Source organism: Camelus ferus, chromosome 27, assembly GCF_009834535.1.
Source record: "Camelus ferus isolate YT-003-E chromosome 27, BCGSAC_Cfer_1.0, whole genome shotgun sequence".
Lineage (NCBI taxonomy): Eukaryota > Metazoa > Chordata > Mammalia > Artiodactyla > Camelidae > Camelus > Camelus ferus.
The window spans coordinates 13,623,210-13,637,469 of NC_045722.1; the positions used below are offsets into that span (position 1 = coordinate 13,623,210).

Genomic DNA, 14,260 nt, shown 5'->3' on the forward strand with positions numbered 1-14,260 from the left:
CCACCTTCCCTGACTTCTGGGTGAGATGAAACAAAGGCAAGTGTCAGGGCTTCAGGCAGCGCCCAGGCAGATTAGAACAGACAAAAACAATTGTTTGCAAATAAGGTCTATTCTGCTCCCTCCAGAATCAGTGACTAGGGTCCCACACTGAGAAAACAAACTACTGTCTTCAAGACTTCTGCCATGTTTGCTGACATCACCTCTATGATTATTTATTTGTTCATTTTTCTAAAATGTCACTAGTAGACATCAAGAAAGAAACAGAAATGTAACAGAGAGAGAAACCTCTGCTGCATGACTGTCTTACGGAATTCACTTTGAAATGGGAGTCAAGCCGGACTTTACAGACTCAGTGGGGAAAGGCAGGTAGAGGCGTCCTGAAGGGACGTGTGGCCAAGCTGTCACTCTCTCTGGGTCCTTTTTAGAGATCTTCATTATTGCATTCAACATTTTCACAATCAGTGTGTCGATCTTAGCAGCAGAAAGGATACTAAAAAAATAACTTTTCCCCTGCAGTATTGCAGTGTTCTCATTTTTTTTTCTTGGTTTGGGGTCCTTAGATAGTTTTGGCAACATATATTCATTGTTCATTCAGCAAATATGGAAGAAGCCCCTAATACATGTCATACATGGTTTGAGTACACACCAATGTACATATCAGTGTTGTAGAGCAATACAAAATACCCCTGACCTCATGGAATTTATATTTTTGTGGTGGAAGAATAGGGAAAAAAAGTAAACAAAATAAATGCACACCTTATATAATACATTAGTAGAAAATTACATTAAGGTACAGTAAAGGGATTTGGGTAGTGATTCCAGTGATAGAGGGTTATCATTTTAAGAGAATGGTCAGGGTAGATCTAATTGAGAAGGTGGCATTTGAGGAATGTGTTAAAGATGGTGAGGGGAGAAGTAAGAGTGGTCCAGGAACAGGGTCCAGCTAGTGCCAAGACCCCAGGGTCGAAGCACACTTAACGCACATGAGCTTCAGCAAAGGGTCCAGTGTGGAATAAGCAATGGGAAGGGTAGCAGAAAATGAGGCCAGAGACGTAGTATGAGGCCAGAATCTGTAGGGCTTTGTGGACTGTTATAAAGACTGCTTTTTACACTGGGTGATGCTGGAAACCATCTGAATATTTTTAAGAGTGGAGTGACATGATCTAAATTAAATTTTAAAGACTCTTTCTGGCTTCTGTGTTGGGGGAAAAAATCTTTAGGGCAACAATGGTATTAAAGCAGATTTTCTTTATCTTCTTCCACCTAGATGAACCTGTTTCTTTGTCCTGCTGCACTTTTCTGGGGTCTCCAAGGAAATAGTATACACAGTGATATCACATCATTGCTTCTGGTACCCAGGACCCCTAAAGCCTGCCCGATCAGTGAGGTCTGTTGGTCTTAGTCTCCAGACCATGAACATCAACATCACTCCATGGTCTGTTGGTGTCCCAGTCCAGCATGGCCAAAATTCATGGCCCTGTCCCCTGACTCAGTTAAATTCACAATGTCTCTGCACTTAAGGTACCACTTCTCATTACCATCTGAGATTCCCCAGGTTGCCAGTAACTTGATAGAGAGAAAGGATTTCTTTAAGTTTACAGTCACATTTCAACCAACCCAAGGGCAAAAAGGAAGCCAATCTTGGGTGGTCCTGGAATCAGGATCCAGAAATCCATCGGATATGCAGGTAATCCTCAAGAAAGTGAGTGGAATTGGGCCAGGTTGGGTCAAATAATCAGGATCTTAAAACAACTATGTCCAGTTGGATAGTTGAGCTGTATAAAGGTAGCTGTAGGGCGCCCCCTTGTGGAAGGAGGTAGGGTATTTTCAGAAAAGGGAAAATGATTCAAGAACTGTACCATTCTTCTTACAGTAGAGTATATTAAGGATAGTATATTATAGAAACAACTTATTTCAAGTTTGACATATTTTCTCTGACTGTACCACTCAGTAAGAGCCCAAAAGATCAGCTCAAGAAACCAGCTAGATCTGTGTTATCCAAAACATTAGCCTTTAGCCACAAGTGGCTATTCAACACTTGAAACGAGATGAGTCCAAAATAAGATGTACAGTAAGTACAACATATACGTTGGGTTTTGAAGACCAAGTACAAAAATGGAACGTAAAATACCTCATGGATATTTTTATTAATTGCATGCCTGGAAATACTGCATAAAAAAATATGTTCTGTATTGAAATTAATTTTATCTATTTTGTTTTACTTTCTTTAATGGGAATATTAGAAAATCATAAATTATATGTTTAGCTCACATATTTCTATTAGGCAACACTGGTCTAGATTCATAATACATTTTGACACTGAATGAACAGCATTCAACACAGGTGCAAACCTTTCCAGGAGGACACATGGCTTAGCAAACACTGTCACTGCTCCTCCAAGGTCCCCTCAGATCTCTGAATTTGTCCCCACTTCCTGTGCACTTGGCTTCAAGTGGTCTGCACCTGAAATTTTCTTTACATAAATGTCTTCTGGCTATTCTAGTCACCTCCCCCTTCACCCCTGGGAGCTTACATCCCTCCAGGGCAGCGTGTAACCAATGGCTGACTCTTATAGGATTAAGAAAGCCCAGCTCTTGGGGTTTGAGTTTTGACAACTGTGAGCTGCAAACTGCACTCCAGAGCTCCCCCCAGGATCAAGCTGAGATTAACCTGCCTGAAATCACACCCCGGACCTTCTTCCCCTCCCTTGTCCTGCTTCCCCCAATCTTTTCTCAGTTTATCTTGGGAGCAGTACCTTCATAAATCATTTGCAAGCGACACCCCAGCTCAGGCTCTGCAGCTGATGAGTTTAACCAGAGACACAGGGTGATTTTCTTTAAGCGGCAGTGGGCAGAATTTAGTAATAAGGGTGTGGTTCCTGATGAGCCACGTCATTTCCTATGCTGCGGAGAGTATTTTGCTTAGAGACATGAAGTCTACAGGCTTCTACACTGCAGGATCTTTGATATCTCTGTTCTCAAATGACAGACAAGCAGTGAGTGTGCATAACACTAAGGGTGATGTCTCTGTGAAACGCCTTTTCTTTGGCTACTGAGGAAAGCAACTTCATTCTAAAGAAGCCCAAATTGATCTGAAAGACAATCTTTCTGTCTTAGAGAAAAGTGTATTTGGAAAAATTCCTCTTCAAATATCATGTGTAGACCTGGGCAGGGCACCCGTGGCAGGCGACGGGGCATCCTCGACTGATGAGATAAGCGACCCAGGACTTGCCAAGACTGTTTGTCAGATTAAACATGGATCAGTTCCCAAGTTCAACTCAGGCAAGAACAAAAGAAAGCAACAAAACAATCATAGCAGTAACACTAACACATAAAATCAAAACAGTGTAATAAACTATGCTAATGTAGGTACAGTAACATGGAAGGAATTGAAAAAGAGAAGCATTTTAGTAAATTTCCTGAGCGGCAAGAAACATAGCAAATAATAAAAATCCATTTATTTGCCCGCGTTAAAAAAAATTGTTGTGATTTGAAATAAAGGTCTAGTTTTTTTTATTTGCTTTTAAGGCTGTTCTGTTGCCTTAATATAAGAGGTGAGCAATGCATTCCTGTTCGGCGCAAATGTATGTTTTCTGTAAGAACTCTCTCTTTATCCCATGAATACATCTTCTTTCCTCCAATATTCTCACTGACTAAAATCCCTCACTTTGCAATTACAGTTATATCAGGGCACCACAGATGTTGGTTAAAAAATACACTGAGAAGCAAATGAGGCAAACTATCAGCAATATCAGGAAATGTTTGGAAAAGTTGCTTCCCCTAATACACAAAGCTGACACATAGAAAGATAAGGAAAGGTTGAATTTGCTCTGGCTCACAGAAAACCCAAGGTGTTGTAGTGGGAGCCAAAGAAGTAGGCAAATATGTTTGCCTGAAAATGAAAAACCCTTTTTAAAATAACACCAAATATTTGCCTTCGGTTGAGAGCAGATCAGTGCCACTCTCCCGGGAAGCGCAGGCTGTATGGAAAAATGGGACCCTATCATGCCCCCCTCTGCCCTTCCCCGTCTCTGCAGGAAATACACCATATGGGAGGGGTGCTTCTAACTGTGGGAGATGTTTGCATGGGGGTGAGAGGCTGTGACCGGGGGCAAGGACAATGAAAGAGGGCAAGGACACTGAGTATTGGAAATATGTATATAAATACCTGTGAAGGAATTGGGAGGTTTTCCCAGGGGGAAAAAAAGTAAATTTTATTCATGAGGAGATAGCAAATTGGTGAGTTAGCGATGCCCTTACACAGATACATTTATTTAGAATAAGTAGAAATTAAGATGCTCAAAGCAGCTTGGTTTATATCTGTCTGTAAACCACCAGGAAACAATTGTGCTGAGCTTACCTGTCACAGTATTGCTTTTTCTGCTCTTTCCTCGGGTGTTTGCCTTGACGGCAAAACTGGCTTTGATTATCCTTACAGGGCCAAGCATCGGTGATCTTGCTAGCGGTCTACTCTGTATCCACGCGCAGACTTTTAAATACGATGAAGAACAAGGAAGAACATCTCCCTGTTTTACTAATTCTCGGTAAGAAATACTTCTGTGCTCAAGATGTTTCAGTGAAAATAAAAATAACATCCAGGCATTTGGTTCTTAAAACCAGTAAGTATTTGGACATTGATACTCATAGTTGAATTTGGTGCAGTCTTAATGATAGAATCAGCTATTTTTGAAATTATTTCTATCTATTCAAATGGTTAACCGTGTAGTCATTTACCCAGCATAAGACTTCTGAATCCTGGTGAATTGTGCCAGAAGTGACATGGATATACAGTAGATGAGAAAGGCAATACTGGTAATATTAACGTCAGCTACAGCTACAAATCAGCTCTTCAATAAAAGCACATTTTTTCCAGAATCCTAGCGTTTAGTCCATTTTAAGTACCCACACTTTTAAAATAATTTGTTTAGACATATCTTGAAAACGCAATATATCTTCCTTTTACCCTTAGGAAAAAGAACTCAATGGAATTTCACTTCTACTACTTCATTTTTCAGAATTATCTCTGTATTTCTTGATTAATGCCCTATCCTAGGAGCCACGGAGGGTAGAGGGTTGTTTGTCACTAGACTAAAATGTCCAGATCTGCTGTGTGTTTGTGTTCTGAATTCCCTCTCCTTCTCTCTCCCTCTCTCTCTCCCTCTCCCTGTTTTATTTCTGCCTCTCTCCATTTATTAGTTAATGTGGGTTAGGAAATCAGGTAATTAGGGGCAAAGATTATATTTTAGAGACAGATATACATATAAGGCATTAAAATTTTTGTTTAACTACTGATTACCTTTTTGGCTTAAAAAAATTCATGACACTCTGTAAACCCAAGTTTCTTTATTATAAAGTGGCCATAATAATTATACGTACCTTGTAGTCTTCGTGGGAAGATGGCATAGGAGGATGTGATAATGGGCTCACGAAGGGGTGGCTGCCCTGCCTATTCTTGTTACCGTTGCGATAATGAGTGTTGTCTTTGCTGTTGTCACTGTTGCTATTGTACAGCTCCTTTGAAGGAAGATCTAAGAGCAATAAAAAGAGTAAAGTATTAGCACCTCAGAGCATGCACGGACTTGGCACTTCTCTTTTGGCTACTCAGGTTGACCTTCTTCTGGGTTCTTAATTTTGGTCTATGTTTCAGTTAGTGGACACTCTAAGAAAGTGATCTACAGTTATGTGAATTGTTTCTCTACTGTGTAAAGGACTATAGGTCTTGATGTTATGAAAACCACTCATATTCATTGACAGATGACTGGATAAAGAAGCTGTGGTATACTACTCACCCATAAAAAAAGAATAAAATAATGCCATTTTCAGCAACATGGGTGGACCTGGAGAGGGTCACACTAAGTGAAGGAAGCCAGAAAGAGAAAGACAAATACCATATGAGATCACACATACGTGGAATCTTAAAAAAAGACACAAATGAACTTATTTACAAAACAGAAACAGACTCACAGACATAGAAAACAAACTTACGTTTACCAGGGGGGTAAGAAGGGTGGGAAGGGATAAACTGGGAGTTTGAGATTTACAGATACTAATTACTATATATAAAATAGATAAACAACAAGTTTATACTGTATAGTACAAAGAACTATAGTTTATATTTTGTAGTAACCTATAATGGAAAAGAATATGAAAAGGAATATATATATATATGTGTGTATACATATATATATATATATGTATGACTGAAGGGTTATGCTATACACCAGAAATTGACACATTGTAAACTGACTATAATTCAATTAAAAAGACAAATATAAAAACAAACTAACAAAAAAAAAATCATGTTGTATTTGTTTTTGTAGTTATAAGACCTTGCACAGAAGGTACTCAATGTTTGCAGAATGGATGTTGCATGAAACACATAGCCAGGGTCTGAGCTGGTGGGCCTGAATGTTCTGACGTCCGTATCATAGCTCTCACCTGTGCACTGATAAAAGGAAGCTCCGTCTAAGACGTGATACAAGGGAAGTAGGAAGGTAGAAATGATGCTCAGGGCAGGCCTCCTTGTTCGGCTATTTCTCCACTGAACCTGGCAGTACAAGTGATAAAGTAACTTCTCCACCTAAAATGTTCAGGAATGAGACACATTGAAATATCAGGGTACTTTTCTGTACCTCTCCCTTCTCCTGATTCTGCTTTTGTAATGGACTTTATAATCACATATCCGTTAATCCAAACGCTTCTTAAGAGGTAATCATAATAACTCGCCTAGATCTAATGTTGTAGAGAAACATTTTATGGCCCTAGGATACATTTTCATCCAAGTTATTAAAGTCCAATTACATCATGTTTTCTTCCAAGGAATGCCAAGTACTTGAGGGACAATATTGCAGTCACTCTTATTCGTCTCTTGGAAATAATTTACACAGATACAGCCTTGATATTACAGAGAAAGCACTCTGCTCCTCCTCGCCAAAGAGATGGAGAAATGCACTTGCTTGCCGAAGACCACACAATAGAATCAGACAGGGAAAACTGGAATGAGAATGCACATTCCCTTTTTCATTAGCTAATACATGTAGCCTTCCTTGAGAAAAACATCAGATCTGTAGATTGTGTTTTTGTTGAAAAAGAATCTACCGCATTGAGTGGTCAGGTAAATTTCAAGTTAAGGGAATAAAACCTCAGCTTTTCTAAACATCATTTCTATCAGCCAGCCTCAAACCAAGCAGCCTGTTGGAAAGAATAATGAGAGAAATAATGACAATACTATTTATTATTTATTATTATCTCTTATATTTTGAGTAGATTAAAGGTATTTTTTTTTAAGACTGACAATAATCCCTGTAAAGTTGACTTTATTCTTCTCTTTAGAGACCTGCAGCTCAGATGCTGTTACTAAATGGAAGGTCACACAGCTAGTGAGGGGTAGGTCCAAAATTCAAATCGAGCATCCAGAGCCCGGGACCTCTTTGCCACTCCCTGCTGCTCGAGAATACTTGAGCCCGGAATTCAACAGAGCTTGTTTTGTTGCATTTGAACAAGTCACGTCATACCTCGTTGAGCGAAATTCCTCAACAAAAGACAACATCGTCCCCTCCAAATCCTACAGGTGGGCAACTTCATGGAATTCCTCTCGAAGGGGAGCACTCCTGGAATGAGGGGCAAGCCCTTGTTATCCCTCCCCCGGACCCAGATAAAGCGTGTGATCATTGTCACCAAACAACGCACGTGTCTTAGGATCCTGCCTACCTAGTTCTTCAATCAGAATAATTCCTTAGAAACCATGTGGAAAATTCCTTCAACACAAAAGAAAAATCAGCCTACTCTTTTGCTGTAACTGCATTAAGTATTTTTAATGTTGGTGAGAGATTCAGGCCACCGCTTAACAACAGCAATTTCTGCTATAGTTGTTGCAAATAAAGCAGGACCCCAGTGAGCACAGAGCAGGAAACTCCATAAAGCCTTTGACTTAGGACGCATGCAATGCCAATGAAAATGCCGTTAACAAAGGGTGAAGAGAGTATGTAGTTGGCTTGCTTTCCCCCAGCCTCTCCATCTTGCCATAACTTTCAGATAATAGAAAGTGCATATCTAAATTTGAGAGGATTTTTTTTTAAAAAAAAATGATTATTTAATAAAATGAGGATGAAGTCAGCAAATAACTGTTGAGAACTAACATTTAATTTCCAAGAGTGCCCTGGGAGACGTATCATGGAGTGAAGCCATTGCAATTACATTGAAATTCATTGTCAGAAACATTACACTAATTCAGGCTACAGGAAAGTACCCAACAGTATCATGAAGAAGGTCGAAGTGGCCCTGGTCAGAAAATAAACAGCATAGAAACAGCATCCAGGACTGAGGTTAAAGATTAGAAACTCCAAAATCAAAGGCAAAATATTCAGCCAATTATCCTCCAGCTCAGAATCTTATGGCATCAAAGAGCAAGGCTGGAAAGAGATTTGAGATGCCCTCAAGGGTAATTGGCTCCCTCTAGGTAAGAATATATTTCAGCCATACTGAACGGTTGGATGTTGACGTGTTTTTAAATTCAGGTTTCACTTTTTATTTGGTTTCTAGCTTCCCATCTGGTCTGCTCTCCTGCTCCAAATGCCAAAAATAATTTTTTTTCATTGGCCACACTAGACATGTTTGGGATGAGATTTAAAAGTGGCTCCTCCCCGTTTTAACACCAATATCGTAACAGAGGAAATGGCAGGGTCCAGCCCCAGCTCACATTCGGCGTTGCTTCCCTAACTTCTGAAGCCTGCATCCTTCCCTATTGCATCATTGGTACATGAATCTTCCTTACTGGCTGACTCTCAGCAATTACCTTCAAGTTAAGTCATTATGTCTTATTCAAAGTTGTATCTCTACCTTCTAACCCACTAAGTATACATTCAGTGGTGAATACATTTCACCAAACATTTTTTCACCTGTTTAATCATTTCTATCCCCTGCCTTCCATTGGGGGAAAATGTACTCCAGAAAAATAGTTGATATGGAAATGAGAAAAATCAAGAAATTAGCTTTATATTACTACATTCTAGTTGGATTTTTTTTAACCTTGCTTAAACTGAATACTGATACAGTTATAGAAGTGTTTATATATATATACATGTACACACACACACACACACACAAGCATTGTAAGAAACTAATATACAGGGTGACCTTGATTTAAAACAGCATTTCTGAGCCTATTCTCCTTTCCGGCAATTATATTTCTAAATAGAGCTATCGCTGTAAAATTTAGAGATAGTAGCCTCTATTGGGTCTTTTATAAACCTCAACAGAAGAAAATTAAATTGGCTATTTTTTTTTAAGTTTCATGGTGAGATAGCTCTATGGAAAGTAAATGGAATATGTACCAAGTTTGTTCTCATCTTGAAAACTTTGATGACTCTTTTATAGATTTTCTGCCAAGTAATTAAAGTCCAATTAATTGGAAAATATACACAATGGGTATTCGGAATATTATGTCTCCAATAAAAGCAACTTTTGTTACCTTAAATGAGTGGCTAAGCCAATGTTGCAAGTTTAAATTCTGAGCTCCTAAGCAAATATCCCAGATATTTGCACTTTGTTGGCTCCAAAATAAACTCCCTTCCAATGGAGAGATGACTCACCTCCTTTGGGGGATCCATAACAGTGGAGTCAAGCCAGGCAGCACGCGGGTACCCCTTTCATATCTAATGGTTGTACACACAAAATTATGCTGAAAACATAATCATTATAAATGGGCAGGAGAATTTGGCCACTGACAGAAATATAAGGGGAATATTTCTATGATGCAAAGAATTAGCAAGTCTTTTTCTGTTCTCTAAGTCTAGATTTTCACTTCCTAAACCTACATAAAGGTCAGCTTTTGGTTACATAATGCTCCCATTTTGCTCCCATACAGGTTCTATTTGTAAATAATGCAAGCTACGGTTACAATTTAGGATTCTCAATGGATTAACACAGGAAAGCTCTCTTTGTCATTCATGTCCAATCCAATAGAGGTAGTCTGCGAGTGGGCCTCTGTGTCATGCAATCATTCAGGAACTCAGGCTTCTACTATGTGATGGCTCGTCTTCAATGCACATTTCAGGGTTGCCCCCAGCATACTCCAGCTGGCAGGCAGGAGGGAGGGAAGGCACATGTATGTATAACTTCTACCACTTAGCTATGAACAGCAAATTACTTCCACTCACTCTCCATTGGCAAGAACTGCTCACATGGCCTCTCTTATGCGCAAGGGAGCCAGACAACTTCATCTCTCCGCATTTGCAGGAAGAGGAAATGGGTTTCATAGGCATCTAGCCAGCCTTTGTGACATTTTGTAGGCTTTGCCTCTGTGTGACCTTTTCTTCCTCCCTTCCTGGCTCTCCTTCCTTTGCCAAATAGATCTATCATGGGGAGGTGATCATCTAAATTTTCCTCTTTATGACTTCCATTCTTCCCCCTTATGAAGGTAACACATTCAGTTTCAGATTCAACAGAGATCATTCAGAGTCTACTGCGTGGCAAGCACGATGCAAGGAGTTACCATCTGTGTTAGGCCATTTGATATAGAAACAAGCATTATAATTTACTTTAAGATGAGAAATCTGAAGCCCAGGAATTGACTAAGCAGACATAAGAAGTAATCTGTCGCGTCAGCTTTCCGATTTGCTCCTGGGATGTATTTATTTATACATCTAACTGAGCTGATTCTTTTACCAGCATGCATTTTACCTCTTTTTTTTTTTTTTTTTTGTATCCAGTAATTTTCTTAATTCTTTGTCGTTTGTATGCACCTTTCCGACTTCTTATCTGGTTATTTCTAAACAAAAACATCTCACTCTCTGTGTCCCTATTCATGTCTATTATGAACAAGATTAGCACCAGCAATATATTTGTATCAAGAAAAGTAAGTTGTTTCACCAAGAAGTTAGAAATAACAGTATAGAGCTTGTAGTATCCATTTTTAAGGCTCTTACAAAAGTCCAGAATCCTCATAAATTTTCCATTAAAACTGATTTTTTTGAGGAAATAATTTAGTTAAGGAATTTATTTTTCTACCTTCGTGGAGTTCATTCGTCTGTTGTTGTCTAATACGCTATTTCTAGAGTCTGGCATTCTGTATTTTCATTACAAACATGTAGTGTTTCAGCTGCATTATCATTATATATATATATATATTTCTAGCTAGCCTTAGAACCTGGTACCAATGTAGAACATTGCTTTCCTGGAAAAATCTGCTACACGTTTCAAATGACTACCAAAAACATTTCCTGCATTAGGTTTTTCTAAAAAATGGGCATCATATCCATGGCTCTTTTTTGGAAATATCCCTTTTGTAACTTCATTTGTTAACTGATTCTTAACCTAATTCAAGAGAATTTAAACTAATTTTTTACCTTCCCTAGGTTTTTATTTATATAGACCATGACTTAGTACTTCTTTGTTTCATTTTCTCTTGTATTTTGGGGCCACCAACAACTACTCTATGTAAAGCTCAATCCGCTATCTCATTCCTGACCCATGAAATCAAGATTCATTATGTAGTAGCTCTGTTCTTTCTTTTTTTTTCCCCATTCCCATTCTTCACAAGATCTAGTCTGGATTTTCGAATTTTGGTTCTCTGTGATCTTGGGCAGGTTGGGTTAATTTCTTGGAACTTTTTTTTTCTATAATTTTGCCATTCGGGGTCATGCCTATGTATCACCCAGCAATATACCTTGCAAAATTGTTGTTAAGACCAAATGAGGTTCTTTGCATCAGATTCCTCTCTTCCAATGTCCAGTACAGAGTTGGCACTCTAACTTCACAGATGTGACCTTCCTGTATTAATTAATCTATTGCTTCATAACAAAATATAACAAAAAATGGCTTAAATTAAGACAGATTTATTATCCTACAGTTTCTGTGAATCAAAATCTGACCAGAGCTTAATTGGATCCTCGATTTCAGAGTCTCTAGGAGGCTATAATTATGGTGCCAGTCAAGGCTGGAATCTCATCTAAAGGCACAACTGGGGAAGGATCCATTTCCATCTGATGTTGTTATTGGCAGAATTCAGTTCTTCAAGTGCTGTTAGACTGATAGCCTTAGTTTCTAGATAGCTGTTAGAGGCTGCCTTCAACTCGTTGTCTTCTCAAGATGACAATTTGTATATCAAAGCTAGCACGGGACACAGTCAATCAAGAGAATCTGCTAGAAATGTGGAGGTTGCCATCTCCTGTAACAAATCACCAAGTCAACACCCCATCATCTTTGCTATATTATATTTCTAAAAAGCAAGTCACTAGACTAGCCCATCCTCCAGGGGAGAAGATAACACCAAGTATGAATATCAAGAGGTAGAAATCTCTGGGGACCAGCATAGAAGCTGCCTGACACACTTCCAATCACGATTTCTCCTAAATGAGAGTAAAAGGTCTATACTGAGATTCTACCATGTCTTGGCCAATATATTGAGTATTCTGTACATAAAGAGATATTAAATCTATTTCCTTGTCATTAAAGAACTCACAGTCCAGGGATTTAAATTAGTTTTTTTTTTTCCATTAAGCCACTTTTACAAAAGGAACAGAGATATTAAGACTATGGTTTTACAAACATGCTCAGTGGCTCTCTTGTGTAATTTAATAATCAGGTATTGAGAACCCATGAGAAAAAAAAATCCATCAAGTCAATCAATCATAAAATCATGGACTCCAGGGCTGAAAGAGACAGTCTATTAACTGATCAATCAATATCTACTGTGTGCTTTCTGTTTTCAAAGCCTTTGCTAGTTGCCAAAGTCCAGATTCTGAAGCGGGGAAAAAAGCTACAACAACTGAAAAGAAGCTTGATAAATTGAAGCTGAGAATTAATTTACCTTTCAATTATTTTGATATATAAACAAATGTTGAAGCAGACTCAGGGATAGGGGAAATTGAAGGAGAGGATATTTTAGGGAGAGAGGAAAAAAAATACAAAACTGAGAGAATGGAGGGACGAGAGAGCATTGCCAGGAGGTCTCCAGGACCCTGTGACTTTAATTAGGGAAGCTGGCCATGCATTTGGTTATCTCAGAGATACAATGTATGGAAATGAGAGACAGGTATAGCGCAGTTGGACTCTGGAGGGCCATGGGACCAGGAAATATGATTAGACAACATATAAACTATTTAAGTTCAGAAGAAGGGTTAGTGGATGAGGGACTAGGTTCACTCAGAGATGCATAATTGAACAAATATGAATCAAAACAGCCAGCAAAAAATTGGCTATGGAATTCCTTTTTCTCTCTTTTTATTTTTGTTTTCAGTTGAAGCTTTATAGAGATGATAAGATCAGGATTTTAGAAAAACAGGTTTAATAATGGATATTTTCTGTACATGACTTTCTTAAATAATGTTGAAAGCTGAATGTACTTTGAAGTATTAGGAGGGAATAAAAAGAAATACTTCAGTGTTTACAAGTTTTGGGTTTTTAAAAATAGTGTTGAACTCAAAGTTCCCTCATTCTGGTTTATGTAAATTCAAAAAAGTGCGAACAATATCATTAGTATTGGACTGTAAATGATTCCAACCAGTCAAAATCATGCGTTAGGCTTTCAAGTAAAAGATGGCAGACTGATCCAATGCATTTATTTTTTCTTCTATTCTAAAATCTATTGAAATGACAGAAGTTCTTTAATAGTAAAAGAAATCAAAACCAGCAATTGTACTCCCACGTATACGCCTAACAAAAATGCATACATATATTCCCAGGAAGTTCACGCCAGTCTTATTTATAAGCATTCAAAACTGGACACTATCCAAATGTCCAGCAGCAATAGAAAGTATAGATCAACAGGGTAATAATCGCATCTTGATATTATATGCACCAGTGAGAACAAAGAACGTGTAAACATTAAAAAAAAAAAAAATGGGTGAATTTCCAAACACAAGGTTGAATGAAAGAAATCAAACACAAAACTAAAAAGTTGATTATATAAAGCACAAAAGCAGGCAAAACTAACAGGATGCTGGTGGTCAGGATAGTTGATTGTCTTTGGGAGGGGGCTCAGTGATGGGAAGGGTACAGAAGGTGGGTTACTGAGATACTTAATCAGTATGGATTTCTAGATCTGGGTGCTTTTTATACACGTGTACTCTTTCTAAAATAACGATCAAGTTATATCTTTATGATATGTGAACTCTTCTGTATGCATATGCTTCAATAAAACAATTGGGAATGTGAACAAATGAATAAATAAATAATCAATAGCAGGGCTGGAAAGTTGGGGTGCACAGCCCATGTGATCATTGTAGAGTTTGTAAAAGGTGTACAGCTGGTGGCAAAAGTTT

The 14,260-nt window shown here is 38.4% G+C and overlaps 1 protein-coding gene across 1 annotated transcript in view; it reads right to left on the bottom strand.

Moving 5' to 3' along the window:
- AGBL1 (ATP/GTP binding protein like 1) overlaps positions 1–14,260 on the bottom strand; it is a 702,585-nt gene that overhangs the window by 21,959 nt on the left and 666,366 nt on the right. The window contains exon 24 of the transcript XR_004315706.1: positions 5,376–5,527. The gene's annotated coding sequence lies outside the window, so the exon portion shown is untranslated. The remainder of the gene's footprint in view (positions 1–5,375; positions 5,528–14,260) is intronic.